The sequence below is a fragment of the Cyprinus carpio genome, chromosome A18 (assembly GCF_018340385.1).
Source record: "Cyprinus carpio isolate SPL01 chromosome A18, ASM1834038v1, whole genome shotgun sequence".
Lineage (NCBI taxonomy): Eukaryota > Metazoa > Chordata > Actinopteri > Cypriniformes > Cyprinidae > Cyprinus > Cyprinus carpio.
Genome location: NC_056589.1, coordinates 4,766,111 through 4,787,691, shown reverse-complemented (window position 1 = coordinate 4,787,691; position 21,581 = coordinate 4,766,111). Strand labels below are relative to the sequence as shown.

Below are 21,581 nucleotides of genomic sequence, written 5' to 3'. Positions count from 1 at the left end.
TGATCTGAAATGTTATTTCTGGATTTTAAAATTCCTCAGTAGTATTGTTTTCTGACAGCTATGCCACTGAAGAGTTACTAAACTGGAGGGTTAAAGGTCAGCTGATGTCCAATGTCTGCATATTTGACAGAGACACCAAGATAAAAGTGTGTGTGCACATGCATAAGCAATTTAAAAGTGAGTGTTCCTTAAGAATGGAGAACAGCAAATGATCAACAACACACACTCTTAAGAATATGGCAGTAGTGTCATTAAAAACTCTGCGACAAACACACAAGGGGTTTTTTCCTACAAGGAACTGATGGACAGACAAATAAATACTAAACAAGTCATTAAAGGCCATCATATCGGCACCAGTATTAGGAAATATTTTTATTTCCCTTTGACAAAACAATGTAACCATTCTTATACATATTTTATAACAGTATTATTGTATCTTTAAAGTTTTATGGAGTATAAAGTAACATATGAAGTGTATAAACATAAACGGATATAAAAATACTTCAAAAGATGCATGCAAAAACACTTGCAATTTCCCAACTTGCACACAAAATCATGTTTTCCTTGGTTAATATATATATATATATATATATATATATATATATATTTATATATATATATTATATATATATATATATATATATATATATATATATATATAATATATTCATATATATATATATATATTTCTCTGTTTTTGTGTTCATATTTTTATTTTGTTATAAAATTTTCGATTTATGCTTATTATTTTTCAATCCATGTCCACTGTTTGCTATTCTGAAAACTAGTGCTTTCCAACCAGGTGAGCTGGATCGACTCTGTACTCTGTGTCTGTTATTTGGTTGGGGCTGGATGATGACATAATCGGTTGCGACCTTCCCACTAGTAGTTTTCCCCTGATCGATCTGGTTAATCATGTCCTTTATTTAAATGTGGTTAATCTTGAGGTAGAAAAAATTCCAAACGATCCTCATCCAGTCCCTCCAGAAAACCACCGAGCCTCACCAGCTCACCCTTCGCCAGGAACCTCCACATACCCAGCCAAATGTTCCGACCACCCATCTCCTCCCAGCACCATCTCTGTCCTGAGCCCAGAAACGCTGGCAGTTCCCGAGTCAAGTCAGCCGGCGGTTCCACAGTCAAGCCCGCCGGACGTTAATGTGGCAAGTCCACCGGACGTTAATGTGGCAAGTCTGCCAGCTCACTCCAGTGCCCGCTCCTCATAAGTGCCTTCTAGAGCACCATCAAGAGCTCGCTCCAGTGTCGGCTCCAGCCCCAGAGCTCGCTCCAGTGTCGGCTCCAGCCCCAGAGCTTGCTCCAGTGTCGGCTCCAGCCCAAAGAGCTCGCTCCAGTGTCGGCTCCAGCCCCAGAGCTCACGCCAGTGTCGGCTCCAGCCCAAAGAGCTCGCTCCAGTGTCGGCTCCAGCCCCAGAGCTCACGCCAGTGTCGGCTCCAGCCCCAGAGCTCGCGCCAGTGTCGGCTCCAGCCCCAGAGCTCGCTCCAGTGTCGGCTCCAGCCCCAGAGCTCGCGCCAGTGTCGGCTCCAGCCCCAGAGCTCGCTCCAGTGTCGGCTCCAGCCCAAAGAGCTCGCTCCAGTGTCGGCTCCAGCCCCAGAGCTCACGCCAGTGTCGGCTCCAGCCCAAAGAGCTCGCTCCAGTGTCGGCTCCAGCCCCAGAGCTCGCTCCAGTGTCGGCTCCAGCCCCAGAGCTCACGCCAGTGTCGGCTCCAGCCCCAGAGCTCGCGCCAGTGTCGGCTCCAGCCCCAGAGCTCGCTCCAGTGTCGGCTCCAGCCCCAGAGCTCGTGCCAGTGTCGGCTCCAGCCCCAGAGCTCGCTCCAGTGTCGGCTCCAGCCCCAAAGAGCTCGCTCCAGTGTCGGCTCCAGCCCCAGAGCTCACGCCAGTGTCGGCTCCAGCCCCAGAGCTCACGCCAGTGTCGGCTCCAGCCCCAGAGCTCACTCCAGTGTCGGCTCCAGCCCCAAGATCCAGATCCGCCATGGCCTCCCGAGTCCCCAAATCCACCATGGCGCCCCAAACAGGTTCCGTGTCTGCTAGAGGGACCTCCAGAGTGCCCACCCACCCTCCCCATTGGATGTTATATGGCGTGAGGACACACCTTCTGGAGGGGGGCATTATGTCAGACTCTGTTCCTTTTTTTTTGTCTGTGTTCTGCTTCCCAAATGTTTCAATGCCCTTATTTGGTCCTTGATGTTCCCCATTGTGTTGATTTCATTCCAGGTGTTCCCCGTTTGTTTTGATTGAATCCAGGTGTGTCTAGTCGGTAGCTCCTAATGTCTGTGTATTTAAAGAGTGTTCAGTTCCCTGTTTCTAGGTCCGGTATTGTTTATGTCAACTCCTTGTGCTATGTGTGATTCCCATTATATGAATAAATTCCTTGGTTTAGTACTCCTGATCTCCTGGGCTCCATGTTCCCGCACAGTAGCAAATCGTGACAGTGTGCTAGTCTTTATGCACATTTTCATATATTTTGTCCCGTCTATTGCTATGGTTATCACCATGTCAAACACTGCTACTTCAAGAGAGAATCCCGCAAAAATATGCAGACGTCATTCCCAAAACTTTTCAACGTGTGTGGCTGAAAAAAAAAGTTCTACGTTTTAAATCGATTGCCTAGAAAGCTCACAAAGGGTACTCATAACTACTAAAAAGCTGTTACTCTTTGTTCATCACAATCTCACAAAGTTCTGTTACCAATGAATCTCACACTGCGCAATAAATATATTATATATTATTAACATTGTGTATGCCTTTATTTTTAAATTAAATTATTCAACTATTTATTACTTTGCATTTCACTAGAAAGTCCAATTGACCGTTTGCAGTCAACAAAGATCAGAATTATTATTCCAGAGCCAAAAACGATATAGAAATTCTAAAATCACCAACATACGGATGACCTACAGAAATTAATGTGAAAAATATGTGATGTACTGTAAGTTGCGTTTTAAATATTAGCCTATCACATTTAAGGCCTTTATGAAGCTGTTTCAGAGATAAACTGCTGTTTTTGACAAGAAGATGCCATGCAATAGACATTCAGAATCAGAATCAGAATCTCTAAAAATACCATTCTTGAGGTTCAAGGTGGAGAGATGAGAAAGCAGTGGGTACTGCAGATGATTTGAAATTGAACTAATATATATGTATACACACACTTCCAATATGCTTTCAAAGAATTCCAATTCTGAAATTTGTGAGGGCTGCACTTACACATCTCATTACCCCTGGATGTAGTTTGTTGTATAATTGCAGGAAGAATGGGAAACAAAATGAGGAAGGCGAGACAGGTGAGAGAGAGACTGAGACAGAGATTATAATGGTGATGGAGAAGGCCATGGTCTCAGTCAATCAGTGAGACTCAATTACTTAATAATGTCTCATTATTGAGCCCTGATTAACCCTCATCCATCTCCTGATATCACTACAAGGACACGCAGAGGACTCCCTCTTCCTGCTTTTTAGCGCCCAGTTTTTGCCCGCAATTATTACTCCTTCATTTCACTGCTTTCAGACATCTCACTCTATCCATCAATCTTTTCCTGCATTCATTTATCTCACTTGTCAGTATGTCATTTTAGGTCTAAGAAGGTCTGCCTGTAGGAAAGTAAAAATCACAAATAAGATCTCTTTAATTTCAGGTGTTTGTTCAATGAGATAAAATCGAGAGCAAATTAAGACTTGAACAGCTACTCAGAGCTCAACAATGTCTCAAAATAAATAGATTAATAAATAAAAACATAGCTTAAACCAACCTATAAGTCATTACAATTCACAGATTTTTTCCAGATTATTCCAAAACCAAATTATCTGTGCTATGAACATTATGCAAACATACTAAATGCCAACGTTTATCATATTTCCATATCTATTTTATTATATCTCTTAAGAAATTTGTTTAATATCTAATAATAAATATTAAATAATAAATAATAATAAGTATTTCAGTTTATAGAGTTATTTTAGTATAACTGATGAAGTCATGGCCTAATGGTTAGAGAGTTTGACTCCTAACCCTAAGGTTGTGGGTTCGAGTCTCGGGGTCGGCAATACCACGACTGAGGTGCCCTTGAGCAAGGCACAGAACCTCCAACTGCTCCCCGGGCACCGCAGCCCACTGCTCTTGGTGTGTGTTCATGTGTGCACTTTGGATGGGTTAAATGCAGAGTACGAATTCCGAGTATGGGTCACCATACTTGGCTGTATGTCACGTCACTCACTCACTAAAAGACTGGTTTGATTTGAAGACATTGTGAATAATAATTATAGTTTTACTATAACTATGGTTTTTAGTAATATTAGTATTTTCATATTATCCATTTTCTTGTTACTTTTAGGTAAAGTTGTATTAATTTTGTTGTGTTTTTGTCATTTTCATTAGTTTTTGTTTTTTAAAAATAGTACTTTATAGTTCTGACTAGTTTTTATTTCTGTTTAAGTTTTAGATGTTTTAGTGCTTCAAGTTAAACTAAGAATAAATAAGAAATTATGTCTTGGCAACTAGTTAAAATAAAATAAGTTTAATTAAAAGATGAATATGAGACAAAACTACAGAATGTCACAGTTTATTATCGGGTGATTCAACAAAGATATTTTTCCAGCTAAGGAGATCAGCACTTTTAGAGTTTCATGTCCCTATCTGATGTGAGCATTAGTATAGGAACAGTTGCCTCACAGGTCTTTCTAAGTGTTCAGCTGTGTCCTGTTGCATTAATTCTTCAGATATTAAAAGCTGGGAATGTGTCTTATAAGTTATATCCATTGCTTCTGCATTCTAAGTCTTGCATTCGATGATGACACACAAACCAGTATGAAGACGAGGATGCCGACTCTGAAAAAAAAGCAAGCAATTTGGATGCTAAAAGAAAAGAGGAAGTCAATTAGAACTATAGGAAAAACAAAGGGCATGGAGAAATCAAAAGTTTGGAAACTACCTGCGACATCAGCAACCAACGATGACCTGATCGGCTGAGAAAAACAACAGCAGTTGATGACAGACAAATCATAAAAGCTATGAAAACGAACCCTAAAATACAACCTCCAGAAAGCTGGGGTGATGCTCTGTCAATCTACAGTCTGCAGGAGAATTTGACACAGAATTACAGAAGATATACAGCAAGATGCAAACCTCTGATCAGCACCAAAAATAGAAAGGCAAGATTCTTCACAAATGTGAGCCAGTAGAGTTTTGGAACTGAGTTGATGGACAGATGAGACAAAGGTTAACCTTTATCTAAGTGATTGGAAAACAAAAGTGTGGAGAAAAAAGGGAACTGCAAATGATCCTAAGCTCATCTGAACCTCATCTGTAAAGCTTGGTGGAGATGGTGTCATGGCATGGGCATGCATGGCTGTCTCTAGAACAGGACCTCTTCATTTTAATGATGACTTAATGTATGATGGCAGTAGCAGAATGAATTTGGAAGGGTACAAAATCATCTTGGCTACAAATATTAAAGAAAATGCCACCAAACTCATTAGAAAGCACTTAATATTAGATCAGGACAATGACCCAAAACACCCTGCCAGTTCAGTCAAGGAATTTATCAGGGCAAAGAAATGTAAAGTCTTAGATTGCCCAAATCAATCTCCAGATTTAAATCAGATTGAATATTAATTTCACCAGATGAAGAGGAGACTAAAGACAGAAACTCCCCAAAACAAGCAACAGTTGGAATTGGCTGCTTTAAAGGCTGGGGAAAAACATTTCAAAGCATAAGACCAAGAGTCTGGTGATGTCTATGGGTTGCAGACTCACTGCTCTGATTGCATGCAAGGGATCTGCAACTAAATATTAGCTTTTAATCTTTTAAATCCAACTGTTCCAATACTTATGCTCACATCAAATAGTGGGATGAACTCTAAAAGTGCTGTCCTTTTTATTTGGTAAAACATGTATGTGTAGAAAGACCTAATAATAAAATGTGACATTCTGTGACAAATATCTTGACTTCAGAGCAGAGAAAGCAATTTTGTCTTTACTGTTCCAATACTTATGGTGGGCACTGTATATATATATATATATATATATATATATATATATATATATATATATATATATATATATATATATATATATATATATATATATATATATATATATATATAAAAAAATTTTTTTTTTTTTTTTTTATAAATTTTCTGTTAACATTTATTTTTTTCAAGTAACGAACATGTTTTTTTTTTTTTTCAAAGGGAACATTGGATGCAAAATTCACTTTTACATGGTGTTTGCATATAAATGTGTCTTAGCAGTGACAAGAATCCTACAATGACAAGAATTCATTTACTCCAGTTTTTTGTCAAACCCCAAATAACCTAAACAGTTTTGTAGTTGGATGTAAAAGTGAACATAAGAGTTTTTGTTTTCTCTTGGCATCAGAGCCACTGAGGACGCAGTGGATTAGTTTTATTTTTGATGGTAATGTGGCACCAAATACATCTAAATTCGTTTATGTCTGTGTGAATCATTTTACTCCAGAATGCTTTCTGAACAAGGGACAAGATAGTGAGCAGAGCTCATTAGCATTTAAAGAGACATGCACTGAAGCAGGTCGCTGTGAACAGAGCTGTTTTCGACAAGGTAAAAAGGTGTTGTTTTACATGACTGTTGAGGAATAAACTAAACTAAAAACTAATGAAGACCCTAAAGAATCATACCAACTTCTGGAAAAGGGGCATTCGATGTCACCTTTAACAGTTTTAGTCTTAATTTTAGTTTTAAAGATGGTAATACTCTTGAGATTTCCATTAAAGTCGACACAAAACTCTAAAATTGACAGTTTTCTTGCTTAAAGGGGTCATATGATGTTGCTAAAAAGAACATTATTTTGTATATTTGGTGTAATGCAATGTATTTATGTGGTTTAAAACACATGATTTTCTTCGTACTGTACATTATTGTTGCTCCTCCATGCCCCGGCTTTCTGAAACGCATCGATTTTTACAAAGCTCATCATTCTGGATAACGCTGATTGGCTAGTTATCCAGTGCGTTGTGATTGGCAGAATACCTCAAGCATGTGGTGGAAATGTTACACCCTTTACCATACTGTGATGCCGTGTCCCGGCGTGACGAGAAAAAAAACAAATAAAACCCATTGTAAACGAGGCATTTGTTGCATCCAGTGGGGACATAATTACTGATTATAATGACTTATAATGTCTTTTTACGAGTTGCATTGTGTATCGAACAGCGTAAACATAAAACCATTTGTGATTGGAGAAAATGACAAACAACAAGTGCTATTCTACACTGCTTAAAACTTGTGTTTGAATCATCAGTGGTAAATTCTTTAAATATGAAAATGTACTTACAGACTGTGAGTCAGAAGTGCCAGAATGTCCTTGCAAAGTTGGAATTGCCCAACTTTATAGAAACAGCCTTTGTGCACAGCTTTCTCAGGTTCAGCAAACAGTCCTCCGTAAAATGCGCTGCACACATCTGAATATTTGGGTTGAACTGTTCTGGAACAGTGTTGTAAATACAACTTAAACACTGATTTGGTTGCACTTTATTTTACAGTACGCGTACTTACATGTACTTATAGTGTACTTACAGTGTATTTATCTAAGAAAGTTCTGGTAATACAAGGTAACTACATGGGGTAGGGTTAGGTTTAGGGGTAGGTTCAGGGTTAGTACTTAGGTATTACATAGTTATTGTAATTACTATAATAAGGACATAGTATGTACATGAGGAACAGGACTGTAAAATAAACTGCTACCACTGATTTCTAGTTGTGTCCTCTTTTGGATGGCCAAAAAAAGTAGTTTTGCTTTCACAACGAAACACACAGCATCTCCATGACATGGCGGCAACAACAATTCTACAGCGAGAATCAAAGTTATGCCTTCTTTCTTTGCGTGAACATTTGGGTGGTGTTATGCAAATCTTCCCACACAGTGACGTAGACATGTGGGGGTGTTTTTAAACAAGGCAATTTAGGAGAGCGCGGACGAGTCTGAGTACTTTTATAAAGAATATCTTTTTGGGTTTGAGACTTTAGTCTTTGCAACTTTAGGGATCTTATCTATGCACGAACAGCTTGTAACACTCCGAAGAGAAAAGAAAACTTGAAATTGCATCAAATGACCCCTTTAATACACACTCTTGGTCTCACTGCGCATAATCAGATTCTTTACAGAAAAACAAAGAGAAGTTTTCTGTTATCTTTGATCAAAATGTAATAACCTGCTCTTCCTCTGAAAGACAACCCATTAGACTATTCAGATTTTGATGTTAATTAATATCCAAATATAACTATTTTAGTTTACCAAACTCCCAATCCAATTGGTTCCTTGTGGATAAAATCAAAACCTATGGTACAATTTCTTGCTGACTGACTGGGAAAAACCAGATTACAAAGCAGAATGTTGTGAATGAAGTTTCGCACTGACTTTAAATGAGCTGTATAAATGCGACATCACCTCAGAGCAGTAACATTTTCCATCCGGTGTCATTTTGTGACCTTGTTTTTGTCTGAGTGTGAAAGTGCTTGAACTGGCCTGCTTGTGTTCAGATCAATGGAAACAAGCATGAAAGTCAACACTTGACCACAATGACTCTCTCGGCTTATGGCCGTGCTACCGTGGGAACGTCGGTATCCATAGTGACACTGATATCTGCATCGCCAGTAGATGTCTGATCTATAACGTCACTCTCAACAGATACCTTTCTAATTAAATGCCATTGATTGGATCTCACCTCTCCACCTGTCTCGTTTAACTCCCCTATCTCTCAGTCACACAAACATACACAAAGAGTGAAAGAAAGCCAAATAATTAAAGTTTCCACATAAATGGAAAACCCCATCCTACCGTAATGAAGATCTAAAGGGAAGGCACTCAATTACATATCAAAATATCTTCCAAAGGATCTGATTTGCTTTCTATAGACCAGAATTACAGTATAATTACATCAAAGACAGCAGGATACACACTATAAGACAGAATTGAACACCACCACCTGCTGTATTGACTCTGAACTACTTCCTTAAAGTTCAAAAGACAGCATCACACCAAAGGACTCCTGGCGATCTGTTCTGCTTTAATAATGAATTTTTGCTTTTTTGAAAAAAGGAGCCAAAACCTTCTCTCACAGGTAAAAGAGCATTCTCATATCTCATGCTGGTAAAACCAGAGAAAAGCTAGCTTTCATTCCCTCCACCAGTGACATTTTAGATGCCCTTACGTTTCCTCCAAAAATGTGAAATACACTCTGTGCATGAACACACGCACAGTGGTTTGAGGCCATTTGAGATGAGCTCTACGGAAACTGAAATTGCTGTGGCCTGTGTCACTCAGTCGGTCTCTGCTGCTGAATATTAATGGGCGTATGCTAACTACCATCCTTTCACTTAATAACACAAACACTGAAATAGCTCTGCTAGGAAAAGGCAAGAAATGGTAAAGAGCATTTCAATTTCAAAAAATGATACAGATAACAAGATGGCACACTTGTCTATTTCACCTTTTTTTTTTCAGTGGCTGTTTTTATCAGATAAGCATACATTGAGAATGTGAAAATAGAGCAACAGGATGAAGTTATGATGAACATATGCTGTGCATTGGATGGCCCACTTCTCTTAAACTTCACTTTCTGCTCCATAAATTCCCAATTCAAAGCTTATGAGCTTTTAATGTCTTTCACACCTGCTGATTCCACTGTTTTCACTCTCGTTCTGTTTTCTGCTTATTTGTTATATCCTTCTCCTGTTTATTCAGCCAGTCACTGTGCTTGTATTTAAATGCAAGTATTTTTTACAAAGTGGTTCTTAATTTTTTGTTTTGAAGTTCCATATTATACTCATTTATAGGCTCCTAATTTTATTTTTGGGGTTCACTAGAATACATTTACCTGATTTAAAGTTCAAAAAACATATTTTTCTCATATTGTACATTGCTGCAGCACTTCTGTTCACCCTCTGCCTGAAACACTTTGGCTGCATCCAAAATCATATACTTAGTACAGTATGTGAACAGAGCAGTGACACAATGCAAATGGTGCATGACAATGAGAACATGACATACTTTTTTTAATGGTCATTAAGTAATTACTTGTTCACAAGAAGTACCTATTTAGAGAAAATTCGATTTTGGATGCAGCCTCTCTTTTAGTTTCCATTTCTTTAAAGCTCGCCTTCCTGAAAAGCCTAGTAAAACAAATAAAAATGTTGGAAAACATATATATATATATATATATATATATATATATATATATATATGTGAGAAAATATCCACATTAAAAACTTTAGAAACTGTAATCTCTAGATTCTGCTAACTGTTGTACACTCGTTCACGAGAGAGTGTGTTCCAGCGGATGACGTAGGTACATAGGTGAAGCTAGTCACGTGAGAACCAAGTTTTTTTTAACAGCAAAAGAAAGCCAGTCTCCTCTTGGCTTACATCGAAATCCTCCAACATTTCTCTTTACAGATCCTCATTTTGTTAGAAATTATGGTTTATAAAGTTTCAGATATGGATATTTTTCTCACACAAAGCATCACTTCAGAAGGCCTTCATTAATCCCTCGGAGCCGTGTGAAGTACTTTTATGATGGATGGATGAATTTATGCATTATGAATGAATTTTTGGGCTTCAAAATCTCGAACACCATTCACTGCCATTATAAAGCTTGGAAGAGCTAGGGCATTTTTTTAATATAACACCAATTGTAATACCTGAAAGAAGAAAGTCATATATACCTATAATGGTGAGTAAATTATGGGGTATTTTTTCATTTTCTGGTGAACTATCCCTTTAAGTAAATGGTCCAAAATCTGCTTTCACTGTATGGAAAAGATCTAATTTTGTGTCCCACGGAAGAAAAACTCTGGTTTAAAAATAAACATGCACAATGACAGAATGTTCTTTTTCAGGTAACCCATTTCTTTAAAAGTTACTTTCATTGGTGCAATAATGAGGAAAGATTGAGGCAGTCTAAATTGAATGATTTTATTTATGAAGCACATTTTGTGGTTTGTAAGACAAAATGAAATGAAATTGCTTTACCTTGTACTTTATTCTCAACACATAAGAGGAGCTCTATTCACACACCAGGAGACACACCACACACCATGAGAGAGAGAGAGTTGCCGCTTATCATAACCATTTATTATACATGTTTAATTTCAGTTGTCTCTCTATTTTTCCTGCTGTGAACTGCTCTACATGAATCAGTAAGGCTAAGCAGCAGCCATTCTTGTTCTCCAAACCCATGAAATTGAGCTGCGAGTATGTGTTTCTGAATTGAATGAAGGATTAAAAAGATATGATTTTTCCTGACTCTGTGTGCAAATGCAGCCAGACTCCGGATACCACAAGCTGTGGGTATCTCGCGAATCCTGCCACTAGAAAAACTGGGCTTAATCCCCAAAAATATGTCATTTATTATAACCACTGCTCACAAATGTTTTAATTCGACCCGTAGGCGAAATGAGCAATTGAGGCCGATGAAATGAAAAAACAATATTTTGTGTCTCTAGTCCAGATGTTTGCTAGGTAGTTGAAAATGATATTGTGAACCTTGGCATTGGCTTTAACATACTCTGGCTTATAGGATGAACACACAAATCTATTTTCTCATACGTTGCAGCAGGCTTACACGCTCAATCCTATTATAACTGGAAAGAGTGAATTAACTATTCTGACATGCTGACATCACTGCATCTTTTCTGAATGCACCCTGAGCAGCCAGACTTTGGACAATAAAGTCTGGTCCAGTCTGCAGTTTATTTGGTTTATTTACTGTATTGAGTACCATATGAATAAAACAACACAAGAACACTTAACAAATGAGCATGGTTTACAGCACAACTGTTTTCAACACTTATAATTATACAAAATGTTTCCTGTGCAACAAATCAGAATATTAGAATGGTTTCTGAAGGATCATGTGACATTGAAGTCTGGAGTAATGATGCTAAAAAAATCAGCTTTACGTCACAGGAATAAATTACATGTTAAAACATAAGCACAAGAGTCTCAAAAACACTAAAAACCTTACTGACTTCAAATTTTTGGCTGGTAATGTACGTAGTAATGTAATGTAATAAGATATGATAGGATAGGATAGAATATTTCACCAAAGTGCTCATTAGTACTGTAGCTTGAAAACACAACTTTATTAGATGTTTCCTGGCAAACTAATACAAACCTGCGCAAAGTCAGCCAATCAGATTAGAGCTTGCCAAATTAAAGTGCTTGCCATTCCATTGTGCAGCAGGCATCAGCTGTGAAGGGTCTGTGGGTGGTGTGCTGTCATGCTGTCTGAGCCTGAGACTGCCCTTTTGTGCCACAACTGACCTGCATTTAGGTGGCTCTTTGGCTATTAAGGGGCACAGAAAAGCCAGCTGGACAGAGAACAGATGTAAGGACCTCACAGAGGGGTGAGCACCCCTGTTTCGTGATTGGACGCAGTAAAGCATGAAGACATGCTCTGAGCAGGACAATAAAGAGAGAAGGAGTACAAACCTAGAGCTCCATTTTTCATGTTATCAAATGAAAAACAGATCTCCTTATATCTTTAGTCTGAACAGGCTGATAGCTCTCAATCTTTCTCCTGCTCTCTTCCTTCCTTTCACCCTCTTAAAGGTACAGGTCACCCAAGAATGAACCTTCTGACATTATTTACTCATTTAAAATGTAATCATTCATTAATTTATTATTACTAATAACAGAAAACCAAACACTTTAATACTATTTCATATACCATTTAAGTTCTTTATTTAACAGTTTTGTTTAATAATTTACTGAGACTGTAAACTAATGAAGATGGAAATTGGGAGCACTGTCAAAATAAAAGTCCTGTGCATTGTCGAACTAAATGTAATTTGCTTCCAACACATTGGCCAAACTGAAAAACTTACTAATGCTGATGATTAAAAAAGCCCAAATTTTCAGCCTTGCCGATATTTGTCAACCATTAATTCTAAAACCATATGACTGACTTTATTTTTGTGAAATACCGAAATAAGAAAAATGTGAAAGAACATTCTGACCATGTTTTCCATATAATATAAGTAGGAGGGGATGAGTGCAGCTCAAAAGGACAAATAAAATACTATAAATGTATCTTAATGGACCATTTAATTTGCAAATTTTCAGATGACAGGTTTATATCAAGTCGTTATTCGCTGTAGCTCTCATTTGTTGTTACTTTCAAACCTCATTTGCTTATGCATTCTTTCAAATATGTTGGCTATATGGTGGTAGATGGAACATGTCTGACACAGCATATTTTAAAGACGACATTTAATGGCTGTGGATGCAAATTAGATTTGTGACTTACAGTAGATTTTATCATATGATTTTAAATACATTGCAAACCACTTTTTGTGAAACTTACTGTATGCTACTTTTTAGATTGACAGTGTCGATCCCCTCTAGTCCCAAGCTTTAGACGAAGCTAATTCAGGTTGTTTTTATCTGCAGAGGACATAGTAAAGAAGAGGAGAGGGGTGAGAGAGGAGAGAAACAGTGGATGAAGAGTAGAGGTGCTAACTGATGAAACGAGAAGAGACAGAGGATAGTTGGACTGGACGGGCCATCTGTGTACAGATGATAAGACGCCTCTACGGGTCTGCCACCACCGGCCTCTCTCTCGTCCTATCGAACACATGCACAGTAATCCAGTAGCTTGTGACTTTCACTCGCTCCACTCACTGACTGTTCTCACCCTTATCTCTGCTCACAATCCATAATTACGAAAAAGTTGATACATACACTATTGGTCAAAAGTTTGGAATAATTAGGATTTATTTTTTTTAATGTTTTTTAAAGAAGGCTTTTATGTTTACAAAGGCTGCATTTATTTAATAATAATAATAATAATAAAACAGTAATATTACGAAATATCACAATGTTGTTTTCTATTTGGATATATTTAAAATATATTTTATTTCAGTGATGCAAAGTTGAATTTTCAGCATGATTACTCCAGTCTTCAGTGTCACATGATTCTTCAGAAATCATTCTAATATGCTGATAATCATTCTAATATTCTAATATGCTAATAATCATTCTAATATGCTGAAATCAGCTCAAGAAACTCAAGAAACATTTCTGATTTTGAATTTTGAAAACATTGATATCAATGCTGCCTAATATTTTTGTGTAAACTGTGATATATATATATATATATACATACATACACACACACACACACACACACACACACACACACACACACACACACACGTATGTTATAAGAGAATTCTATTTCAAATAAATGTTGCTCTTTTGAACTTTTTATTCATCAAAGAATCCTGGAGATAAAAAACAAACAGACAGTTTTCAGCACTGCCAATTACCAAAAAAAAACAAAAAAAAAAAAAACTTTTTTATTAATAATTGAGCACCAATAATACATTGAAATAATTGGAATGATTTCTGAAGGATCATGTGACAATGAAGACTGGAGTAATGGTGCTGAAAATTCAGCTTTGCATCACAGGAATAAATTACATTCTAAAGTCTATTGAAAACAGCATTTTTTGTAATAATAATATTTCACAATATTATTGCTTTTACTGTATTTTTTATCAAACAAATGCAACACTGCTGAGTGTAAGAGAAACATAAAAATAAAATAAAAAATCTTATTAAAATTATTATCTTAAATATTTCAAGCTTTGTCAGTTGAAATTCTTCTAAAATTTGCTCACCCTCATGACTTTACAAAGCCCGTATGGCTATCTTTATTCCACTGGTTATGCAAAACAGGAAAATACAGACTCAGAATGACCCATTTTACAAGACAATAAAGACACACAAACACGCACACACACACAAAACAAAAAAACAATCCAACTTGAAAACAAAGTGTGGGAGGGAAAAACTCTTTTTGTTAGAGAAAATTACTGGCATGGGGGATCTTTTGGCCGTTCTGATTGGTCGATTGTTTCAACCCTCTGAGTGTGCTCACTGCTCAGTAATTATCTTGTCTAACTGCCTCGCAGTACCATGGTGACCACAAACCCCACAATGCAGTGTCGCCATCACGACACCCGGCAGGAAAAGCACCTCCTATTGGCACAGGCACGCAAACTGACTCGCTTGGCACGGCAGGCTTTTGCCCTTTAAATCTGCCCACATATTTTATAGCACATTTTGTGTTTAGCGGTGCAATATTAATGAGGGTTATTTCTGAACCTTACCTCTGTGAAATGGCCATTTGGAAAGCGAATGCACACACAAACTTAATGTAAAAGAAAACCAAGCCTTTGGAGAAAGAGATTCCATTAGAGTAAACCAATAGCGGGGCTTGAGATGTGTAGTTAAAAGCTCTCAAATAGCACAACAGAAATCATAGCCTGCTCCCCTCTCTCTAGATAACAGGATTAGCCTCTCTGTGCTCTCACAAAACACTCTGTCTGTCTCTTTCAAACAGACACTGGCACACACACAAATATTCAATATAACAAAAATACATAATAGTTGTGGAGTAAGTGGATGTGGTTTTCCCTTGACCGGAGCTCTGCTGTCAAGTGGCAAATGGCAAAAACAACCATACTTTTAAAAAAAAACAACCATACTTACACACCCAATCAGCCACACTTGCCCAATCTGCCACTTTGATGCTAGTAATATTGATATCAGTGATGCACCATAATTTCAGAAACCAAACATTTCAGCTGAAAACAAAATAATTATTTTTTTGCCAAAAATTTTGAGTTGCAGAAATGACCAAAAATGCACATTTCAGTAATGGTTTTGTATGGGTGAATTCTTTGTAAACACGTTGGGTGAGTAGTCATAAATATGCTGTCTTAATGTTTGTTATAAAATCTATACTGTCTTCTTTATTAATCAGATTAGCTCCTTTATGTTTATTCACTGTATTATATCTGTCATCTGAAGCTGTCTTTGCATCTCATTGCATTAAACTAAGTGAACACACCTGACAACTAGAGTGATTAAACACTATCTGCCATAGATCTTCGATCAGCTGATCACATTCATATCAGGTTCAAAGACGTAAGTTGTATTTGTAGTATATATTTATATTTACCATGCTTTTACCACAGTAACTGAAGTTTTACTGTCATATTTGAAGTTGAAGCACAGTAGGACACTTACCATGCTTTTACCACTTTAAATAAGAATGAGAAATACAGGATGGATCTTTGATTAATGTTAATGTGAAATACAACTATTAAATGCTAGTTCATGTTAGCTCAAATCCATAACTTTAACAATTACAACTTTGATTTGAATAATGTACTAATGTTGAAACTAACTGAGAATTATAAATGCTTTAGACATATTTTTCATTAGCTGGGTTTCCATCCAAAGTTGTGAATTTAACTTATGCGCAAAACTGGAAACATTTGCGAATAAGCATTTCCATCCAGCGAGTCAAAGAGAACAAAAACGCCAATTCCTGATAAACTGGCACTAAATATCACTAAGAAAAGTAGGAGAAGCCACTGAATAAAATATTTTTCATATATAATAAATAACTTGCATCACAGAGCAAGCAGACGAAACAATAAATGCGGTCATTGCTTTCAGGTGTGGATGCAGCTGTTTGGGAACGCAGTCGTGTAAGACAGATCTGGGAGGCAATTATACAGAAATACTTTAACAGCAGACTTTTCTCTGGCATTTAAGAATGACATAACATTTCAGATGCTGTGCAACTATATCGGTTCGCTGGTTAGTCAGGTTATGCCGTCCCATAACACAAAGTCACATTACTTTTTTGATGTGCATGGAGCAATTTTTTCGGCAAATGCATTTCCATCTCTCATTATTCGTACAAGTGAAAAACCACCTCAACTGAGCGAAAAAACTTTTTTGCAAATTAAGGGATTTTTCTTTTTCTTTTTTTTTTTTTTTTTCTTTTTTTCCGAAATTTGACGTTTCCATCACTTGTTTCTGAGGAGGTACATCAAAATGCATAAAAACATGGTGATGGTGAAACATAGCTAGTTCATGTTAACTAAAGTTAACAAATGGAACCTCATTCTAAAGAATAACTGATATTCTGTATTTACTACTCCCTTCCTCTTCATTTTACTGGACCATCACAGTCGCGAGACACTGGAGATACTGAACAATGTCCAGCAGGTGTTTCTGCATTTGTCTGGATCTTATAGTTTGGATTTATGACAGCAGAGAAAAGCATGTTCTCCTGAAATTCAATGTATCTGTTATCTGTCTCAAAATACTTCCAACACAAAGAAATGTAATAATCTTTACTTTTATAAACCTACAGTAACAATTGGACCCCAAAATTAGATTTTTCTGTTTGACCTTTATTTTGCTCTCAATTATATCCAGATTTTTCGCTATGTTGCACTTCCCTTTGATCAATCTCCCATTCATTCACTGAGCTTCATCTGAACTCAACACTCTCATCTCTCTCATCCACACACACACACACACACACACACACACACACACACACACACACACACACACACACACACACACACACACACACACACACACACACACACACACACACACACACACACTTTTTCCCCCAATATAAAAATGTCTGAACCCAGATGGGGAAAAACTGCATTGCTGGAAGGTCTGTGCTGCTCAGGAGACTGCAATAATTGAGTTTTGACTTATTTCATTTTAGCAACTTAGACATTTGTCCGAAAAATATGGGATAAATGTTGAACTACAATAACAAAACAGAGCTTTTATAGATAGCAGAACACCTTTCATTGTTTCTCATTTCATTTAGAAATACATCAGATTACGGAAATAAACAGCCTTTTCCATTTCCAATGAGGCATTGCTTTCTGAGAAACAAATGAGAGATCTCAGTTGTGGTTTTTAATTCATGAGACTCAAGTTTATCTCATCGCAACATAAATTATATTCATTAGTACAGAATATAATGTGATGTGAATGTAATATTCTTTCCTCCTGATATCAATATAAGCAGGTTTGAGAGAAAGCATATATGAAGAATTAGTATTTGCTCCATTGCCAGATGAGTGAGTCAGGTCAGTGTAAAGCTATAAGGCTAATCCTGTTAGCCCTGGAGTTAGGGTATTACAGCAGAAAGGGCACATCAAAATAAAGAAAACACATCCAAGACGAGTCACACACTCTGCCAATCTGACATCACACACACTGTTGGTACTGCTGTCAGTATGTCGGCTCGTGTAAGTTAAAGCTAGCATGCATAGGTCTGAATAAGTACAGCGATGGTCACTGAAGCTCTAACAGATGACTTTGACTTACTTTGTGTGGATAAAAACTGTATGGCATCTGTTGGTTTTGAGGTGAATGTAAACAGCCCAGAAAACAAGGGGAATTAAATCAGAAATAACACAATTTTTCCTCCTATTCTTTTTTACGGACTTAATTTGACAAAATTAATTGACTTAATTTCTTGATAGATGTCATTTCAACCATCAACAGATTAAAAAATAAATTAAGAGAATTAAAAATGAAATTTAATATTTAAAAATTCAAAAGAACAGCATTTATTTGAAATAGAAATCTTTTGTAACATTTTTGCGTTTGTGTTTAATTTAATGCATTCTTAAAGGGGTCATCAGATGCAAAATTCACTTTTGTTGTTGTTTGAACATAAATGTGTGTTGGAAGTGTGTGTAAATATCCATCCTATAATGATAAAAATCCACCCAGGTTTTTTCTTTTTTTTTTAATCCCTATTTTAAAATCCCCTTTCTCAAATCAGGCTGTTCTGAGATTCCTGTCAGAGTGACGTAGTTCTGCACAGGCCCCTCCCACAATAGTTGATTGACAAGTCTGTTTTACCTTAGACCTGCCCTGAGTGAGCTGTGAGCTGTCCGCCATTGTGTCGACAAGAATGTCTCAGATTAACAAATCGACACCTGCTGCAAACACGCAGAGCTGTAAATGTGAAATGGTGGATCGACTCCCAACATCTGAGCGGATCAATACTCAAAGGATTAACGTTACTTTCGTTTTTGAAGGAAATGCACCGATCCCGATCTGCTTAAATGCATCTTGTTCGCGTGAATCATTCATGATTGAGCTTTATCTACAGAAGAAGTGAGTATGCAATATGAATGCAATTATGAATCTTTGCAAATCGCCTTAACTAATAATGCGCTAGTTAGCAAGTTTTGTGGCTAAAGTAAACAGTACTACTCGTTAACCCCACAGAAGAGAGGGCCGGGGTCAGCAGAGCTCATTAGCATTTAAAGCAACATGGGTTACATGAACATGAACGGCTTACTGAAAACAGAGCTCATTTTGACAGGGTTAAAAGGGTGTTTTTTACACTACCATAGAGAAATTTTAACCAAAGTATGTTATAATATATATTATATATTAAAAAAATCTACTTATATCAAACGGGCATCCAATGACCCCTTTAATAAAAGTATTCATGTTTTCCAAAAACAAATCTCATGCAAATCACATTCATATATAGTTCTAAGTCTCCAAATCCTTTTTGGGACCGTACAGACAATGGCCATTTTTCAAACAATTTGTGTGTGCATAAACAGCATGGCTGGTCAAAGAGCTACAATCCTTATGAAAACAATGCAAAGCTTTTGTTCTGAAAGCTATTATGAACTAAACACACACAAGATATGGTAACTGTATCATCACGGCACATGAAGGCCTTATGAATCTGAAGTCAATAATTTAAAGAATCCTGGTTGAGGAAATCCAGTATTACTGAACAATGCCAACACAATACTTCAGTCACACTATTCAGACTGACTCACAATACACACACACTTCTGCATTGTCACACAAAATTCTCTGACAAACCTCCCCATAAAAATCTCTCAATGAAACACAAGGACTGTAAATAAACTCCCACACACACCTAGCAGCAGGTAATGAGCAGAACCAGACTGTCACTTACATCAAACCGAACTCTTTCTCTTCAGCTCACCGGGACGAACCGAGTGTATTTTCCTTCAAGTCCTCCAGGATCATTTGCTTTCGTCTTCTCCTCCTCTCTCCTTCTTCTTCACTCTCTCTCTGTCATTGTTTTTAAGCAAAGGTTGTGCTCTTACTGCAGTGTGTTTGTGTGCATGTGCAGCATATAGTGTGTTAACTACGTCTCACGGCGGTACTGTTGACATAATTAATGTCTTTTTTAATTGTTATGCATGCAAATCATCAGTTTTCTTGTCATTGCGGCATGTGTTGTGCTTTGGTTACGATGCGGTTATGTGTGTGTGTGTGTGTGTGTGTGTGTGTGTGTAATGCAGATCTAATCCCTTTGAGGAGGTGAGAGAGTGGCTGCTTAGCAGCCGGGACTCCACAGGGAATGAAAGACTAATGTTTCAGCTCAACACACACACACACACAGTGCAAATTATATCATATTATGCAATAAACATCAACTACATATTAACCTCATCCTAAACACTCCCCTTCCACACAGAAAAGAGCACTCACACTCACATATACTTGTATAAGTGGATTAGAGTGTCAAAGTAGGACACAGTTTGAAGCTCTTAGCTACAAACGTCCTTGACACTGCCATCATTATGAGCAGGCAAAACAAACTCAAGACCTCATACACAATCAATACGCTGGACAGCTCACACACACACATCTTAACCCACTTTAACTGACTCGGTGATGATTGTGGTTTGTAAAAGTCGTAGGTTTCCTGAACGTGATTCGCAGAGGGTGTGAAAAACCGAAGTGATATCAATAGCGAGCAAAGCAGGGCTTAAGCAAGTCAAAGATTTGAGCGTGAGGTCATGTGATTACATGCCTGCCGTTCATTTGTTCCAACAGATACAAGATTCATCCGCATGTGTCACAAGCACATCCACATAAAAGCACAAACAAGCTAAGGTTAATATTGTTTATCAAGAGGTTTTTCTGCTCTGATCAATAAAAATCTTTATGAAAAGGTGCAGAGAAATTAAGAATGAGCGAGGGACAAATGGAAAGAAACACTGGGGGATGAGGAGAAAAAGAGAAAACACATCTTGACAGTTATTGAAAACATTCATTATTTCGCCTCAGCACCTGTCAAGGTTTGTTCATCTATCAGATGCACATTCACGCATAAACACAAGGCACTGGGAAGGGGCCAAAGAAACCATATATTCTGTGTAAGAATACAATATTTAAACCAGACCATCGTTCAACATCAAGCAGCGTCAGTGATGTCTTTTTTTAGCTGGTTATCAGGCATATAAAGGGGCTGATGGGAAGGATCTCATGTCCGCGGCCGAATGAAAAGACCTTTCCCTCCGCTAATGGCATCGTTCAGGTGTGAAATGAATCACCTGACCTTTCCAACACACACTCACAAATACAAACACACACAAAACTCAAGCTGTCTTTCAATCTCTACACAGCTGAATTTCTCCTAAAGGAAAACCAGTCCCAATGGGAGGCCATTCATTTATCCATTTAGTTTCTCTTTCTGTCAGTCTGTCTCCTCTTCATACCAACATAACCTCTTCCTCTACAATCCATTCACCAGATTCAACTGAAAAACTGTGTATTTTATCTCTCACAAGCAGACACTGGCCATACAGTCTATTTCAGTCCATGTTGAAATCCTCATGCTTTACAAAATACATCAGTCATTGAACTCTAAAATCATGGAAGGAAATGGTTTAAA

At 37.5% G+C, this 21,581-nt stretch overlaps 1 protein-coding gene across 3 annotated transcripts in view; it reads right to left on the bottom strand.

Moving 5' to 3' along the window:
- LOC109109287 (A-kinase anchor protein SPHKAP) overlaps positions 1–20,192 on the bottom strand; it is a 118,845-nt gene extending 98,653 nt beyond the window's left edge. The window contains exon 1 of one of the 3 annotated variants that reach the window (XM_042774826.1): positions 19,851–20,192. The gene's annotated coding sequence lies outside the window, so the exon portion shown is untranslated. The remainder of the gene's footprint in view (positions 1–19,850) is intronic. The other 2 variants (XM_042774825.1, XM_042774827.1) reach the window with 2 other exon arrangements.
- Positions 20,193–21,581: the final 1,389 nt, after the last annotated feature.